Below are 16,741 nucleotides of genomic sequence, written 5' to 3' on the forward strand. Positions count from 1 at the left end.
ATGACTGAGGGGATCAAAGAACAACAGAAAAAAAAAACATACAACACAAGTACCTAAGGCATTCTGTTTGGCTATGGTTTATGACAAAAAGTAGGGCTTGAGTCTTGTCACGTCAGGCAGTACATTTGTGTGTGTGACATGTTACTTCCATAAATGTGCATGTCCTGATCACCACAATGCTTCTCCTGATTTGCTTTAGCATGCAGGACACATGCAGCTTAACTGAAAGTCTATTAAGTGCACATCTAAGACACTTGTATCTCTGTGTTTATTTATGACAATGTTTTTCTGGTTAATAATACTTGCTACAAGTATAATCTATAAATGATACTCATTCAAGCAGGTACTCTTAAAAAGAACGCTTGCTATCCTTTTTTCAAGGATGTTGCCCAAATAGGCTTCCTATCCTGTTTTCAACGATGTTGCCCAAATAGAAAAATAAAGCGTATGTTAATTTGGGTTATAATATGATAAATGTGGGACACAGTCTACTTAAAATACCCTCAGCCAGTTAAATTATACCTTGGTCCAGGACAGGAAAATGTTTTTTATTGTTCTTAACAACATCTTACATATTATGCTGTGAAGAGTTGTAAGCTGAATGCCCAATAATCTTGCATTGTAATACATTTAAAGCACTGCCTTCATCCGAAGATGATCTGCTGTAACTTGTTCAAATGAGGTATCTGCTGCTCATGGTGGTACACTATCCACATATTAAAATAATTTCTCATTTTTATTGAAAAACTGTATAAGAACACATAACATTTAATGTCATAAATCTTGAAAATAACTCACAAATCAGTGAACTATAGACTGAATTATACAGAAATATTCCAGTCTGTTAACATAATTATACTTTGGTATATACCCCAGTATATAATGGAAATTTATCAATATGGGGGATTTTTTTATGACAAATTATGGACATATTAATATATTCAATATGAACAAATGTATATAGGTAGCAGACATAAACACAAACCTTGGTAATCAGTCTACTGTAATAATTAATCCAATGTTAAAAAATTAAGACTACTAAATGAATTTAATATTTATTAGGTAACTAAATAGTTAGCTAGTCAAATATTAGAACCATGATGAGTGTAGAATAAATTGCTTTTCTGAATAAGACGGCAGAAGTGTCTCACATGTTCTTATTAATTGACAATACTGACTGACTGAAACCTAGCACCTATAATCCTAGCTTCAGTTATAAAGACAGAGTGAGCTTAAGACAATACATCTGCATATATCAAACCTTCTCTTAAGCTAAGGTAAAAGATTAATAGCCTTGTCCCATATCATGGATAGCTCTTTGTTAATCCCCTGTATGGAGTTTAAGGGAGAATACAAGGAACTTGGTTCAATGTTTGCATTTGATAAGCTCCAGTATTTGTTTATAAATTTATTCCAGTCCTCAGTTGTGTGCAAATGGTGTACTTAACAGTCACATAATAGGTATAATCAAATTATGGATATTTGCAAGAGCCACAGTATTTGAAGGTTTTTAAATCCTTATCATGGGGGTATTTGCATAAAATCCAGATTTTAGGGTCAGGATCTGGATTTTAGGGTCAGGAGGTAAACTATGTTATATGGTTGTACTGGTCCATTGGGATACCCAGTCCCATATCTGCAATGCAGAGGGGCAGCTCCAGAACATATGATATGTATCAGCTTTATCTGATGTACATCTTTTGCATGCACTGGGCCTTGATAATCCTTTGTTCTGCATTTTGCATAGGGTCCAATAACCTCTGTACAGGAACTTTAGTTGATGGATTAAAAGACAGGGATATGATGATAATCTCTTCAAGACTAGCAATTATCCTTCAGGAGGTAAACTATGATCTGTCCATAAGAATTCACTGATACAGTCTAGGACAAAGTTTATCAGCCCATCTCAAACTTTTTGCAGAAATAATACATACAGATGTGTCAGAGTTATATGAGGTGCACTGTGTGGTCACGTTTTATCCTCCAATATGGTTTCCTCTAACTTGATGCAACTCATGTTATGGCTCTTCCCAATAAGGAGATTGGGAAAAGGCATGTCATACCTGTAGATATTTCCAGAAATCTGATTTGGGGAGCTAATTTACCATTTTAAAGTTTTGTGCACAAACAATCATTAAAATGGCTCCATAAAAAGAAGCAACAATTTCACAAAAATGCTTTTCAGTTATGGAATGCTAATCCTTTTACCACTGAAAACTCATTTTGCTTTATGCAACTACAGTACAGAAAACACAATCCTTGTTACTAATCAGTTTCTGATTGTATACTGGTAGTCCCTTAATGACAGGCAAATGGTTTTAAGTATGAAAAATGTCAAAAATAATTTAAAAAGATGTAATAGAAAAACAAGTTTTCACTATGCATTACTGAAACCATTTCGAAAATATTGCAGTTTTGACCACTCATCTGTTTCCATCTAATTTCAGTCAGCAAGTATTAATTAAACCAACTGCCATTACTGATTCTGTCTGATGATTACTCATATTGCATAATCAGTGTAGTAACATATAGTGGTTACAGATGTTTTTTACACTGATATCTCAGCTGAACTGTTTTGATTACATTGACTTGCATGGTTAATAGGATTTTTTGGGCAGCCTTCCACTTTCTTCTCCTCCGTACTCTACTCAGAGAAGCAAAGCAGAGCTGAAAAATATAGTCCTAGTTTCAGTGAAGGGCTCATTTTAAATTACCATCCTTAGGCAGTAGGCCCTAATTTATAAAACATATATGTATATATGTATATATATATATATATATATATATATATATATATATATGTATTATGATATATATATATATATATATATATATATATGTATTATGATATATATATATATATATATATATATATATATATATATATATATATATATATATATATATATAAGACAGTGGTGGGCAGGTGTTGAAAGCAGTGGTGGTTACCAATTTTCATTTTGTGGGTCATTGTTTAATCTGTGCAATTTGGACTGATAACTTTAAAACAGATGCATTTACTGATATTGCGACAGGTTGTCATCAGTAAAATCTGTCTTCTGGGTTTGATATAACATTTGCAGAAAAGTTTCAAATCGTAGGAGTCAAGGTCTCCAAGAACGACTCTTTAAAGATAAGTAATTGCCTGAAATACAAATTTGAGCCTGGAAAACTCCAGAACATAAGGGAATTTTTTTTTTTTTTTTTTTTTTTTTTACATTTCTTGTTGTGTCTTTAGCTGACTATAGAAAATGATATGTCAACAGTGTTACTAGGGTCATCTGCACTTTAGAGAATAGATCTCATCAGATTTCTCCATACAACACAGTTCACTAAATAATATCATTCAGAAGTTACAAATGAACATGATTGTATTTCTGGAGAAGGTGCATATTCTTGGAGGTCAGATTAATACTTGTAACTCACTGTACTAACTGTGAGTGGAGAAAGAAAATGTAAAAGATGAAGTTCACCTTATAATCTACTGCTGCATTTTGTCGTCATCACCTTTGACCAGCAGGACATTGAATGCGAGTAATGGAAAACATTTCTGTTGCTGTGCATCAGTGAAGGGTCCATCTTTTCACTGCAATTTGGAACTTATGTAAAGAAGAGCTGCAGTGTGCTGGATCTATTCCGTGTTATTGAGAGGGTCACTGCAGGGGAATGCAAAATGTTGGAAGAAGCAGTGAAGTGATATATTAAATCTGTAATGGGGAAACATGATATCAACAACAATTTTTTATTGAATAAGGTTAAGGACCTACATCAGCTTGTAGTTTGCAGGCAAAGAGGAAAGCAGTGAATGGTGATGCTGAAGGACGAGTGTGTTCATATTTGAGAAGGACATATGGGGGGGGGGTGATTTATTGGAAGATGGGTGAAAAAGAAAAAAAGGACCAGATGGCTGCACTTAGGAGTCATTGCATTAAAGGACATGAGCTGTGTATAGTGATGCATGGTGAGAGGGATGTTGGGTCATGCTTCAATGGTAAAAGGGGGGGTTAAGATGTAGGCCCCGTGTAATTGTAGTTATTGTATCTGTAGTAGGGCAGCCTGAAGAGAAGTTAGGAAGTGGAATGGTGTGATTAAGTGGTTAATTGTAGATATGGGGAAAGTTGTGGAGGATGTATAAACATCTGGCAAATTTGGCAAAATATTAAATTTTTGTGGTCAAAGTTACTGTATATCAAAATTTTGTTGATGACACATGGATTTTTACATGATCTGGTGCAGAAATGGGAAATAGGGGGGCATCAGTGACACAAAGGAGAGAGTTGGTTTGTAGTTATCAGTAGGACAGATGAAAGAGGTTATTGCTCTGTGAAGGGAATACATGATAGTGCAGACACCTGCTAGGGGTATGGAAAATGTGAAGTGGAGGCAGTGGTTATTGTAAGTGTGTGGAATAAGGTACTGGAATATGGAGAGGGCAGATAGTGAAGGTATGGGGTGGCAAGACGATGGTAGCATTAAGATGAGATAGGTAGAATTTAAAAGAGATGTGTGGTGCATGGGAGTGAAAAAGTGTTAATTATACAAGGAGGTAGTTTTTCCTGTGCTATGCTATCATAGTGCGGAGGAATGGGGGGGGTGACCAGGTCACGTTAGTCCCTCAAGAATTGGGATAGCCATGCCTTCATTGTATGGACTTTATTTACTTTCATTATGGGGCTATGTTCATTTTAAATTGGCATCTATGTTCATTAATAATATGAGGGAGTTAATAATAAGGAATGTGAAGGTGAATGAACTGTGTGTGTAAGTGATATGGGGGGGCAAGATATGCTTATTATATACAGTAATGTTCTCTAGCATTTGATATTGTGTATCTCCTCAGTATCGTGTTCAGTTTCTGCTGGATGTATTGTATTGCACCTTGACTGAATTAAATAAATGAAACAGAAAAGAATCACAGTAGGTAACCACTTGTGCACCAAGCCATCATCTCCATACTCTGATTTCTTGAATGTGAGAACCTAATCCATTTCTACCAAACTGTTCATGTCCTTCAGTGTAATACCTGAGAGATGTACGTTAGGTAACTCTTCCTTTTTAACCTTACCCATCCCTATCTCCAGAGGAATTACATTACTTTCTACTGTCTTGTTCCTGTGTCAAAGATTCAGCAGTGCTGCCTTCCACTTCTTCCACTGTACTGCAACTTTTTCACCCTTCTAACTTATGCAGGTATTTTCATATCAAATTTTGTATAATCTACAATAACAATAAACAATGTTTCTGATGTTGTTTGTGTGTGTGTGTGTGTGTGTGTGTCTGTGCATCTGTGAGTCTGTATTTGGGCCTATCTCTCTTTATATATATATATATATATATATATATATATATATATATATATATATATATATGTCAGGGTAAATTGTAAATAATGACGTAACTTACGCCTACGTAAAGAGAAGAAAAGGCGCTTACCATGGGTCCTGTGGGGGGAAGAGCTACCTGAAACGCCAATGTTCGGAACTGTGTCATGACAAGATGTGAGTGGTGTCGATGTTGTTCTCGATATGAACTGATAGGTACTGGTGTATATATATATATATATATATATATATATATATATATATATATATATATATATGGTTTCACTTCATATTGCCGAAATGCTGAAATATCGGATTTCAGCATTTTGACATTATAAAGCCGAAACCATCACAACACCGACATTTCACAAGCACAAAACCAAAACATCGAACATACACAATACAGCACACAACACACAAACCATAACACCCACACCACAAAACAATTCAATACAACAAAACACCACACAGACACACATCTACACTACACAAATGCAGGGTGGGCAAGCTTCCCTGCACCTTCCACACCCCCCTACTTATATATACTAACTCCAAAATCGCACAAACAGTAAAGAAAAAAATAATCACACACAGTCAACACACACAATCATACCTCCACCTCCCTACCCTAACCCACTCGTACAAGTTAGAAAAACACTCACACACACTCACTCACCTTAAACTGCAAACACCATCCCAGCCAAACACTCCCGCAATATAACGTACATGCATAAGTACAAATTTGACATAGTCCTATTCGCGCTTATGCACTTTCGTTATTTTGAAGTTTTGACTTCATGGACACGAATTTCTGAAATTCGATATTTCAGCAATTCGTGTTTATGAAGTGAAACTATATATATATATATATATATATATATATATATATATATATATAAAAACACACATATATATGTCAACACAAATCTCTCTCTTTAGGTAGAAGAAAATAAAGAGCTAGAGTGTGTTGACGTTTTAATAAAAACAGAAAATAAGTGCTTTCGTCTTATCTCAAGAAGACTTTGTCAGACTGATAAACAACTCACACCCATTAACTTAAATATGCTATACTTAAGCATGTGATATTATAAAATTATGTAACATTAAAACAAATCAAGTAACATCCAAAAATCAAATTATATTGAAACCACAGCAAAAAAATGCCAGGAAATCTGGAAAAATCCAAAAATAATGGGGGACAAAAACCTCCAAAATAGGGCAAATTTTAAATAGTGCACTTATAAACTTAGAAAGTTTCTAGAAAAAAAGCTTTAGTGATACACTTTTTGAAGGATGCTGATGCAGGACTGGTGGATAAAAAACTTCAACACAGCTCGAACAGAGAAGCTCCTTTATTATATTCCACAATAAAAACACCCAAACTGGTTAAGCGCTTTCATCTGTTTTAATACAGACTTCTTCAGAACCAAAATAATTAAAATTCTCATAGTTTAAATAGCTATTTTGGCGCCAAAACTTTACATACCAATAAACTTAAAGAAACATACTCCTATAATAAAATCTATAGTATACACTATTTAAAAATTCAACCACTATATGAATAAAAAGTAAATATCAATACTATACGATACTATATAAATATATTTTTTAAAAATTATTAATATAAACTACAATAAGAAATTCATTCATAAATGAATATAAAAATAAATATATGTATATTAATAATAAATATAACTGATTTTAAATAAAATTGTGAATCAAAATAATAACTAAATAACTAACCAAGGATTAAAAATGGTTTAATACTAATTATTTCGTTAATGCCAGAAAATCATATGGCATCTGTGAGCGTCTGCCACTTACTTTCTTTCATTGCTAAAAGGGCTTTCCAATTCCCACCTTGTGTGAAACTATCTACCTTATCAATAATAGAACATTTAAAATAATGTTTATCCCCTTTATCAAATATGTGTTTATATAATTCATTATTCTTATCTTTAACCTGAATTTTATAATAACGTTCATATATACATTTTCTTAATTGTCTCTCTGTTTTTCCTACATAGAATGCTGGGCAGGCAAAGCAAGTGGCAATGTAAACTACTTGCTTGGTGTTGCAATTGCCTGCCCTGCATCTAATAATTGTCCTATTAATATCTTCTAACTTAATACCTACTACTTCATTAATACGTCCACATTGTTTGCAAGCACCACATTTCCTAGTTCCTGTAGATGTATTCTTGGAATTTCCAGAACTTGTTGCCTTTTCTAATAACTTTTTATATTGGGAGCAGTTTTATATACAAAACATGGGTGGCTACCCAATGTCGATCCTAAATTGTCTGTAATTGTTATCAAATCCCAATGTCTATTTACTATATCTCTAACAAATTTCACATATGGGGTGTACATTAAAACACACACTCTATTATCACGTTCACATACCAAATCATTATTGTTTAAATTAATGTCTTTATTAACAATATATGGTCTACCTAATAGGGGTAAATATTTGATACCCCATTGCTTTTTTACATAATCGACTACGTCATTCAACATAGCCCAAGGATAACCCCTATTCCTAAACATGTTAAAAATAAGCTCTAGTTCTAGTTCCATAACTTCTTTTGTAGATGACATCCGGGCGGCTCTAATGCACTGTCCCTTAAAGACATTTTTAAACATAAAAGGTGGGTGATTACTATTAAATTTAATATAGTCATTGGAAAATCTAGTTTTCCTATATATCCTAGATGCAAAACCTCCATTAGTATGACTTATATATGTATCTAGGTAAGCAATGCCTTTATCACATATATTATATGTGAATTTGAGAAATTCCATTGTTCCATTGATGTAATCAATAAATGAACTTATTGTTTCCTTTGGACCCTTCCATAAAATAAATAAATCATCTAAAAATCTAGTATAAAAACTATATCCGAATAAAATTTACTTTTGAATATAAATTCGGACTCCCATTCCAACATTACAAGATTTGCAAAGATGGGGGCACAAGAGGCCCCCATAGCCACACCTTTACTCTGAATAAAAAATTCCCCTTGGAAATGTATATAGTTATGATCAAGTACTAGGCCAATCATATCTGTAATTAGACTAATCTTGTCCCAATTCAATTTGGAATACTTTCTCAAACTATTGCTAAAATATTCAAGACCGACATCCTTGGGTATACATGAAAATAAATCTATAACATCCATGGTTAAAAAAAATCAATCCTTCATTCCAAAGATCAGGCGTAAGCTTGCTCAAGAAATTCTAAGAATCCTTAGTTAAATGTGAGATGCTCTCATACACATGTTTAGTCCATCTATTAATTGCCACTCCCATATTATACGTTTTAGACTTGGATCCCAAAATAATAGGTCTAAAAGGTGGATGTTTGATACATTTGTGTACCTTAGGAATACCTATTATATTCGCCAATATAGGATATTCAACTTTCAAAAACGAATAATTTTCATATGCTATTCTATTATCAATGAAGTATTCCTCTAAAGCCAAATCTATCCTTTTATATCCTATATTTATTTGATTAAGAGAAACTACTTCATAATTACCTGATAAATACAGTATATTGTGTATTTCAACATTATAATCAAATGTGTTGTACACTACAATGCCGCCCCCCTTGTCAGGTTTCATAATTCTTATCTCATTGTTGTGCATAAGTTGTTCAAGACACATACGTTCATTGATTGTTAAATTATCCTTAAAAACATTTTTATATAAGCTTTCTGTCTTTATATTATTATTCAGCCAATAAATGTCTTTACACACCATTTTCTCAAAATTGGCTACTTGTACATTGGGGACTGGAATGTATGTACTTTTCTTAATAAGATCCTTTTGCACTACTGGCATAACGTTATCCTCACATTGCTCAAATTTTATGGCTAAATTTATCCTTCTACAATACAATTTTATTTCCTTGATAGTATCAACTAAATTAAAACCCATATTAGGAATATATTTCATGCCTTTACTAAATAACGTAAAAAATTCTTGACTAATATCCAGCTCAGTATAATTAAATACATTAAAACCATTAAAGGAATATAAAATGCTTTTTCCACCACCTGGCATTATTACTTTATCTTCTTCATCATTAGTATTGTTGTTATACTGTATAATAACTTGATTCTTTCCTTCTGGTTTATCTATAGGCCTATATGGTACACACTTATCAGATATTAACTTACTAAAATCCTTCTGACCAGTGTTTGAACACTTCATCATTCCCTTCTGTTCCACTGAGTGTACTGCATTTTTGGGGCTGGATAAACCTGCCCCCCTGAAAATTTACATCCCTATCCATTTGTCTTGTTCTATTTCTAAAACTAGAGTGTCTTTCCATCTCAAAAACTGGTCTGTCTTGTGGCCAAATATATGCTTTATTATTTTGGTACTGTTCCTTATCACGCTGTATTTTTCTATTTTTTTCTGTTGTAAATATTAATAGCTTTGTTTTCTGCTGTATGAAACTGTTTGAAATAAAAATCCTTCCACTGTTCAAATAACATGTCCTTAACAATATCTTCATTCAACTTTTCCACTTCTCTGACTAAAATAGACAATTTCTCATCATTCAATTTCATCAACAATTTCATATATGCAAAACCAAAACCGTCAAACATCTTATTGAATTCTTTTATAATGCCTACATTATATTCTACTCCCAAAAGTAATTTATAAAATCTAAGACCTTTGGGTACAATTTGTATTGCAATACACTTTGCTAAATAGGCATTATCAATTTTTATATTCTTAATGTTGAGTAATTTCTTTCCCAAAGCCAAAATCATTTCTTTTATAGAGTCATTTGGTAGGCTCGAGCGCCTCCCTTCTTTAAACACATGTGAATGTCCATCTACGTTTGTAAAATCATATTCATCACTCAAAAATTGATCAGTGACATCATTATTCTGATAGTTATTTACATGGTTAGAACCCACAGTCATTTGTCCTGATACTTTTTTAGTTTTTTGATTGATGTATGGACTAGAAACAGTTTTATTAGCAACAGTACCTTTGCAATAATCACTTTGCGCCTTCGTTATAGCTGAATAAGTTTTGACATGCTGCCAGCATTTTGGTCGCACTCCATTGCATTCGGCTTCATCTCTGGAATGGAATAAACTGAAGTCAAATGTAAATTCATTAACTGGTGACAAGTTAATGTTCATATTTCTGTTGGTTAACTCGAGAGAGTCTTGTAAAGACTGTGCGCCGCCATTACCCACGCACACCTGTCCATTAGGTATATCTATTTGTGTGCTGATGTCAATACCGGTAGGTACAGCAGAAGGATATCTATTTGTGTGCTGATGTCAATACCGGTAGGTACAGCAGAAGGTTTTGCAGAGGATGTGCGCTCAGAAACAACACCTTGTTTTGGAGTTACAGATATCCGACTCACAAGATCAATGAGTTTTGTAACCTCTGCCTGTAATGTAGTAACTTTAAACTGAAGTGCATCAAAGTCCTCCCTGTTCAATGAAGCTTGTGACTCGTCTTTATTGCCTGCCATCCCAGACTCACAACCATGTACACCAATAGCAACAAAAGAACAACAAAGTATCCCAAAAATACTGGTGCAGGACTGGTGGATAAAAAACTTCAACACAGCTCGAACAGAGAAGCTCCTTTATTATATTCCACAATAAAAACACCCAAACTGGTTAAGCGCTTTCATCTGTTTTAATACAGACTTCTTCAGAACCAAAATAATTAAAATTCTCATAGTTTAAATAGCTATTTTGGTGCCAAAACTTTACATACCAATAAACTTAAAGAAACATACTCCTATAATAAAATCTATAGTATACACTATTTAAAAATCAACCACTATATGAATAAAAAGTAAATATCAATACTATACGAAACTATATAAATATATATTTTTTTAAATTATTAATATAAACTACAATAAGAAATTAATTCATAAATGAATATAAAAATAAATATATGTATATTAATAATAAATATAACTGATTTCAAATGAAATTGTGAATCAAAATAATAACTAAATAACTAACCAAGCACTAAAAATGGTTTAATACTAATACAATTTTATTTGAAATCAGTTATATTTATTATTAATATACATATATTTATTTGTATATTCATTTATGAATGAATTTCTTATTGTAGTTTATATTAATAATTTTTTAAAAATATATTTATATAGTATCGTATACTATTGATATTTACTTTTTATTCATATAGTGGTTGATTTTTAAATAGTGTATACTATAGATTTTATTATAGGAGTATGTTTCTATAAGTTTAGTGGTATGTAAAGTTTTGGTGCCAAAATAGCTATTTAAACTATGTGAATTTTAATTATTTTGGTTCTGAAGAAGTCTGTATTAAAACAGATGAAAGCGCTTAACCAGTTTGGGTGTTTTTATTGTGGAATATAATAAAGGAGCTTCTCTGTTCGAGCTGTGTTAAAGTTTTTTATCCACCAGTCCTGCACCAGCATTTTTTGGGACACTTTCTGAAGGATATGAAGTCTAAAACTCACATATTTGTTCTTATTTAGTGAATTCAATCCTTGCTGATTTGCCAGAGAAACACAGATTTTATGAGGAACTGACCTAAAATATGAAGCAACAATCTGGACATTCTGGGAAGTTCTGGGTAATTGAGAGGTATGCTACCTTCTGCACCTTTTCTCTTTAATACTGATTTAAAATTAATTTCCCAATTCAGGGGAATCTGCTAGCATCTAATTTGATTTGTCTTACCACTTCCCTATATTCCAACTCTTCTTCCCAATTCTCTCTCCCGCAGTACTTATGTACATCATCAAGAAAACTGATCAGAAATCTTCTGAAGTTACCATAAGCAGTGGAATGCTTATATAATCCATTTGCAATATTTTGAGTTTTATACTATAGTTGAGTTAATAAAGTCTGGTTTTGGCTTTCCTATTTATCTTCCCTATTTATAAACTTCCACATGCAACAACAAACACATATTCATTATTGTATATAAAATGGCCTGGACTACCATGACTGCACTGGGTAGATATACGATAAAAAATTGGGGATGTTTGAAGTATATCTGCATGAACTACATGCTAAACATTTAAAAGCCCCCACCCTTCCTGAGAAAAAAAACAAGTGTAATTTGTCCTCCATTTTAAAATGCTGTTTTAAGTTTCTACCTTTTTATTTACAAAATTTGGATTTTCAGTTACTATCTTAATGTCTGGATGTGGATTTAAACTACACCAATCATTCATACTATTTCTTGATATTATTGTGACAACAAAGAAGTCAAACGGTCAAGGAACATTCAGTTGTTATCCTGGACTCTCCGATTTTTTTAAAGCTTTGGAAGCAGCACTAGTTAAAGCAAAGTGCCTACAGTGGGATGTTCTATTTTTACATCACTGTCTCCAATATAAAAGTCATATAAAAAGATTCCGAGAGGTTTGTGTTCAACAAAATGCCAGTAGGCAAGTGTGTGTGTGTGTCTGTGTGTGTGTGTGTGTGTGTGTGTGCGTGTGTGTGTGTGTGTGTGTGTGTGTGTGTGTGTGTGTGTGCGTGTGTGTGTGTGTGTGTGTGTGTGTGTGTGTGTGTGCTGAAATATATATATTTTTTGAACAAGAAATGTTTTTGTTAAATTAACACTTAAGACACAAGAAATCATACATTTACATAAATGAAAACTAACCAGATTGACATATTCTTAGTTGCAAACATTATACATCACCTATTTATTTATTTGCAGTTTGTTTGCCATGATAGCCAATTGGGCTTCAAGCAGCCTGTTTTGAATGGAGTCCTGGGGAAAAAAGCTCCAGAGAAATACAAATACATAGTACACATTGCACATTTACATTACAGATTATCTCATAGGAATACAAAGTAAATATGATAAGAAAAGATTAACAATGATAGAATGCATCAGTATAGTTTGAAAAACAGCAATAAAAAACACTTTTTTTTTTACAAAAGTGGAAGCATAAGGTAACTGCTAAGTAGTTGGTCAAATAGTTCAATAGAGCTGTGGAATTATAGGAGGCAGTAATGGCGTATTTAGAAACTTAGAATCTATTGGGTCATTATCAGTCAATCACTACATAACTCATTCAAATCCTGATTTCTTTTAAACCTCATTCCTCCTCCAGGACATTATTCTGCATGTATAGCTCCCACAATTCCCATTTTTCTATGCGATTTGCTCATATCCTTTTTTAAAGATTCCATTTCAGCTGTTTTATCTCTGTTATTATATTTACTACTTCTAGTATGGTTGGTTTAGACTTTTATTTCCATTTTCTAGCAATTGTGTCTTTTTGGCAGCCACCAGAATTAGACTCAGCAAGCCCTTACTATGTCTAGGCAATTCAATGCTGATTCTGTATCATAGCTCAAAAAATAATTTCCTTAGTTATACCAGTTTGCTCATCCAGTATATCTGATAGAGTAGTCTGCAGGGATTTTTTAAAGTCTGTCAACTCATACTCCCAAAAAATATGTTCCCAGTTGCCTCTTTCTTCCCCATCACACTTCCAACATTTGCTATCTACCTGAGGAAAAATTCTTTGGAGTCTACTAGGGGTATAAAAATATGTATGTAAACACTTCCAATCAAAGATCTTAAATCTTCTAGACTCTGCTGAAATATTTTTTTAATAAAGAAAGGACAAAATCTGTGTATCTAGTTGGGCTTCCAGAACTGGGTCTTACATAATTTCTTGTTTACACACCTGCTGAGTTATTTTTCATAGGTTCATACTAGGCTGTCTGCCCTAGGGCATTTATAAGCCTAGCCAGAGTGTGTTTGGCTTTCGCCATCCATTTTAAATTAATTTTGCTATGCCCTTTTTCGAGGTTAGTATACTGTGCCTCTGTCTAACAGTGACACAGAAGTGATACCCGGGGTAAACCTACGATCTTCCATCCACTCATCAAGATTCCTCTTGAAAAGAGTCAATGAGGGACTCTGCCTAACCTGGACTGGAATTTTATTCCAGAGTGAAGGGAGTCTCTGGGTTATGAATCTGTCCCTTCAGCATGTCCCATTTATTTCAGTGCTGCGGTTCAAGTCTCTCGAGCACGTAGCTCAATGGGATTTGGATTTTCTGAGGTGCAGCATGTCCATTAATTCCGGGTTGGACATGGCTTTATACGTCAGGCACAGATCGCCTCTGAGCAGGTGGTATGCCACTAAGTAGAACTGGAGTTTCTTTAACCGGGCAGCATATGGCATCTGTTTGAGCCCTTTGATCCTCTTGGTGAGGTACTTTTGGGGTCTTTCCAGTTGCTGCAGGTGTCTGGTAAGGTACATCCCAAAATGGGCATTGTACTCAATTATGGGCCTGATGAGGGATGAGTAAAGAGGCACAATGACCTCCCCTGATCTAGATGTGAATCCCTTCATGATTAGGTGGGCTATATAAAATGTTTTCTAACCACTTTGGCCACGTGGTTGTCAAATGAGAGATTGCTATCAACTTGGGTCCCCAGGTCCCTAATTACTTCTTCTGTACTTAATGGATTACCAGCTATGTGGTAATTTGTGGGCACTTTGTTTTTGCCAAAGGGGATGACTATACACTTTTTTGGCGTTTAGCTTGAGACCATGGCTCTGGCACCAGTTGTCTGTTTCTATGAGGCCCTTTTGGAGGATGCTTGTGTCGGCTGGAGAGTCGATTATGGTGCCCAGTTTGCAGTCATCTGTGAACTTGGTCAGCCACAGTCCTTCCATGTTGGCCTGTACCTCCGAGAAATATATACCGAACAAGAGAGGTCCCAGGACTGAGCCTTGTGGGATGCCACTTGTAACTGATTTGGAGTCTGACATGGCTCCAGCAATTCTAACCATATGGGTTCTGTCCTTGAGCCAGTTTGCAACCCATCTAGTGACATAGGGGTTTATATTTAAGCTGGTGAGCTTATCTATAATGCCCGAGTGGGGTATTGTATCGAAGGCTTTTGCGAGGTCCAGGTAGGCTGTGTGGACCACCTCCCCTCGTCAATGGCCTTGGTGACTGTTATTCACAGTTTGTTATATTTTTTGACACTTTTGTCTTATATATGCAAAACCAAACACACACACACACACATACACACACACACACACACACACACACACACACACACACACACACACACACACACACACACACACACGTGTTCCAGTTCAGTGCACAGGCTATGTTACACTCGCATTAGCTATTAAAGGCAAAAATCAATTTACTAAAAACATTAACCAGGTAGGTCATATCTCTGTAGTAAACAACCAAATATATAGGATAGTGTGGTCAAAGCAAAAACTGACATTTGTGCTAACATTGTAACAAATAAGCCATAAATTATTGACAAATAAGGAAAACAATTGGTGAAGATTGATAAAAGAAAAGAGAGGGATGTAGATGCAAAATTAATATGTTTGGTGTGAAGAGGTACTGAGACTATATGATTAAAACATAAGTAGTGTTAAACAGATTCATAGATTAGTACTAGGTTAACTGTCCTTTTGGGCTATTTTAAGCCCTCAGTGTGAGAATCAAATCCTGCACCTTGTGCCTGTAAAGTAAACACCTTAATAATTATGCCAGCCTCCCACCTGGGACTAATGCATCTGTTAGTTAAGGCTGTATCTGAACGTTTTAGGCATCCGACAGCAGCATCCATGATAGAGTTGCAGTGTAGCAGATCATTGTCAGTACCTTATTCCATTATAGTCTCACTGCAATAGACATAGAAATATGCACAATGCTGGGGGAAAAAAACAATGGAATGGTGAGTTTTTCCAATCGTTAAGGCCTCCACTTCCACCTCTCACCCAGTGTTCCCCCAATCCCAAGACCTTGCAGTCTGCTTATTAAACTGTACTCTGTAGTGTTCTTCTGTAGGCTGTTCCATGGTCCAGCCAACATATCAAAATATTACTTCTTTCTGTCACACTTGAATCTTCTACTAAGCAACTGTGCTGTCTTCTTCTTCTTCTCTACTTCATTGTTTAAGTCCACACCACCTCTAGTCCTTGGAATATGGTGAGCTAGGCTGTCCTTAATGTGGAAATGTAACCCACCTAAACCTATTTTATCTAACACATTTCTTCACATATGGATTTCACAGATATGCATATAGCAATTTTTACCTACAGTACTCAGTTATTTTAATTCAAAGTTTATGTAGTATTGGAATTGTGTGATTGTTCCCCAATTTCTCCATGGTATTGCACACTGGGAGTTAGAAAAAAAACAATCATTGGGAGTGTATAGAGACAGGGTGTAATGCTGGTGTGTCAGGAAGTGAGACAAGTCACTACAAGCAGCTATAGTTCACCACAATTGGTAGAGGTAGAAAGACATACATATGCAGTCATCAGCTAGAATGGGGTCCTTTGGTGCAAACAATGGGGGACATTGTAGCAATGGATATGGCACTTTAGAGGCCAGTGAGTAATTAATA

Source organism: Protopterus annectens, chromosome 9.part0 (assembly GCF_019279795.1).
Source record: "Protopterus annectens isolate FY-2018-M chromosome 9.part0, PAN1.0, whole genome shotgun sequence".
NCBI classification, from domain to species: Eukaryota; Metazoa; Chordata; order Ceratodontiformes; family Protopteridae; genus Protopterus; species Protopterus annectens.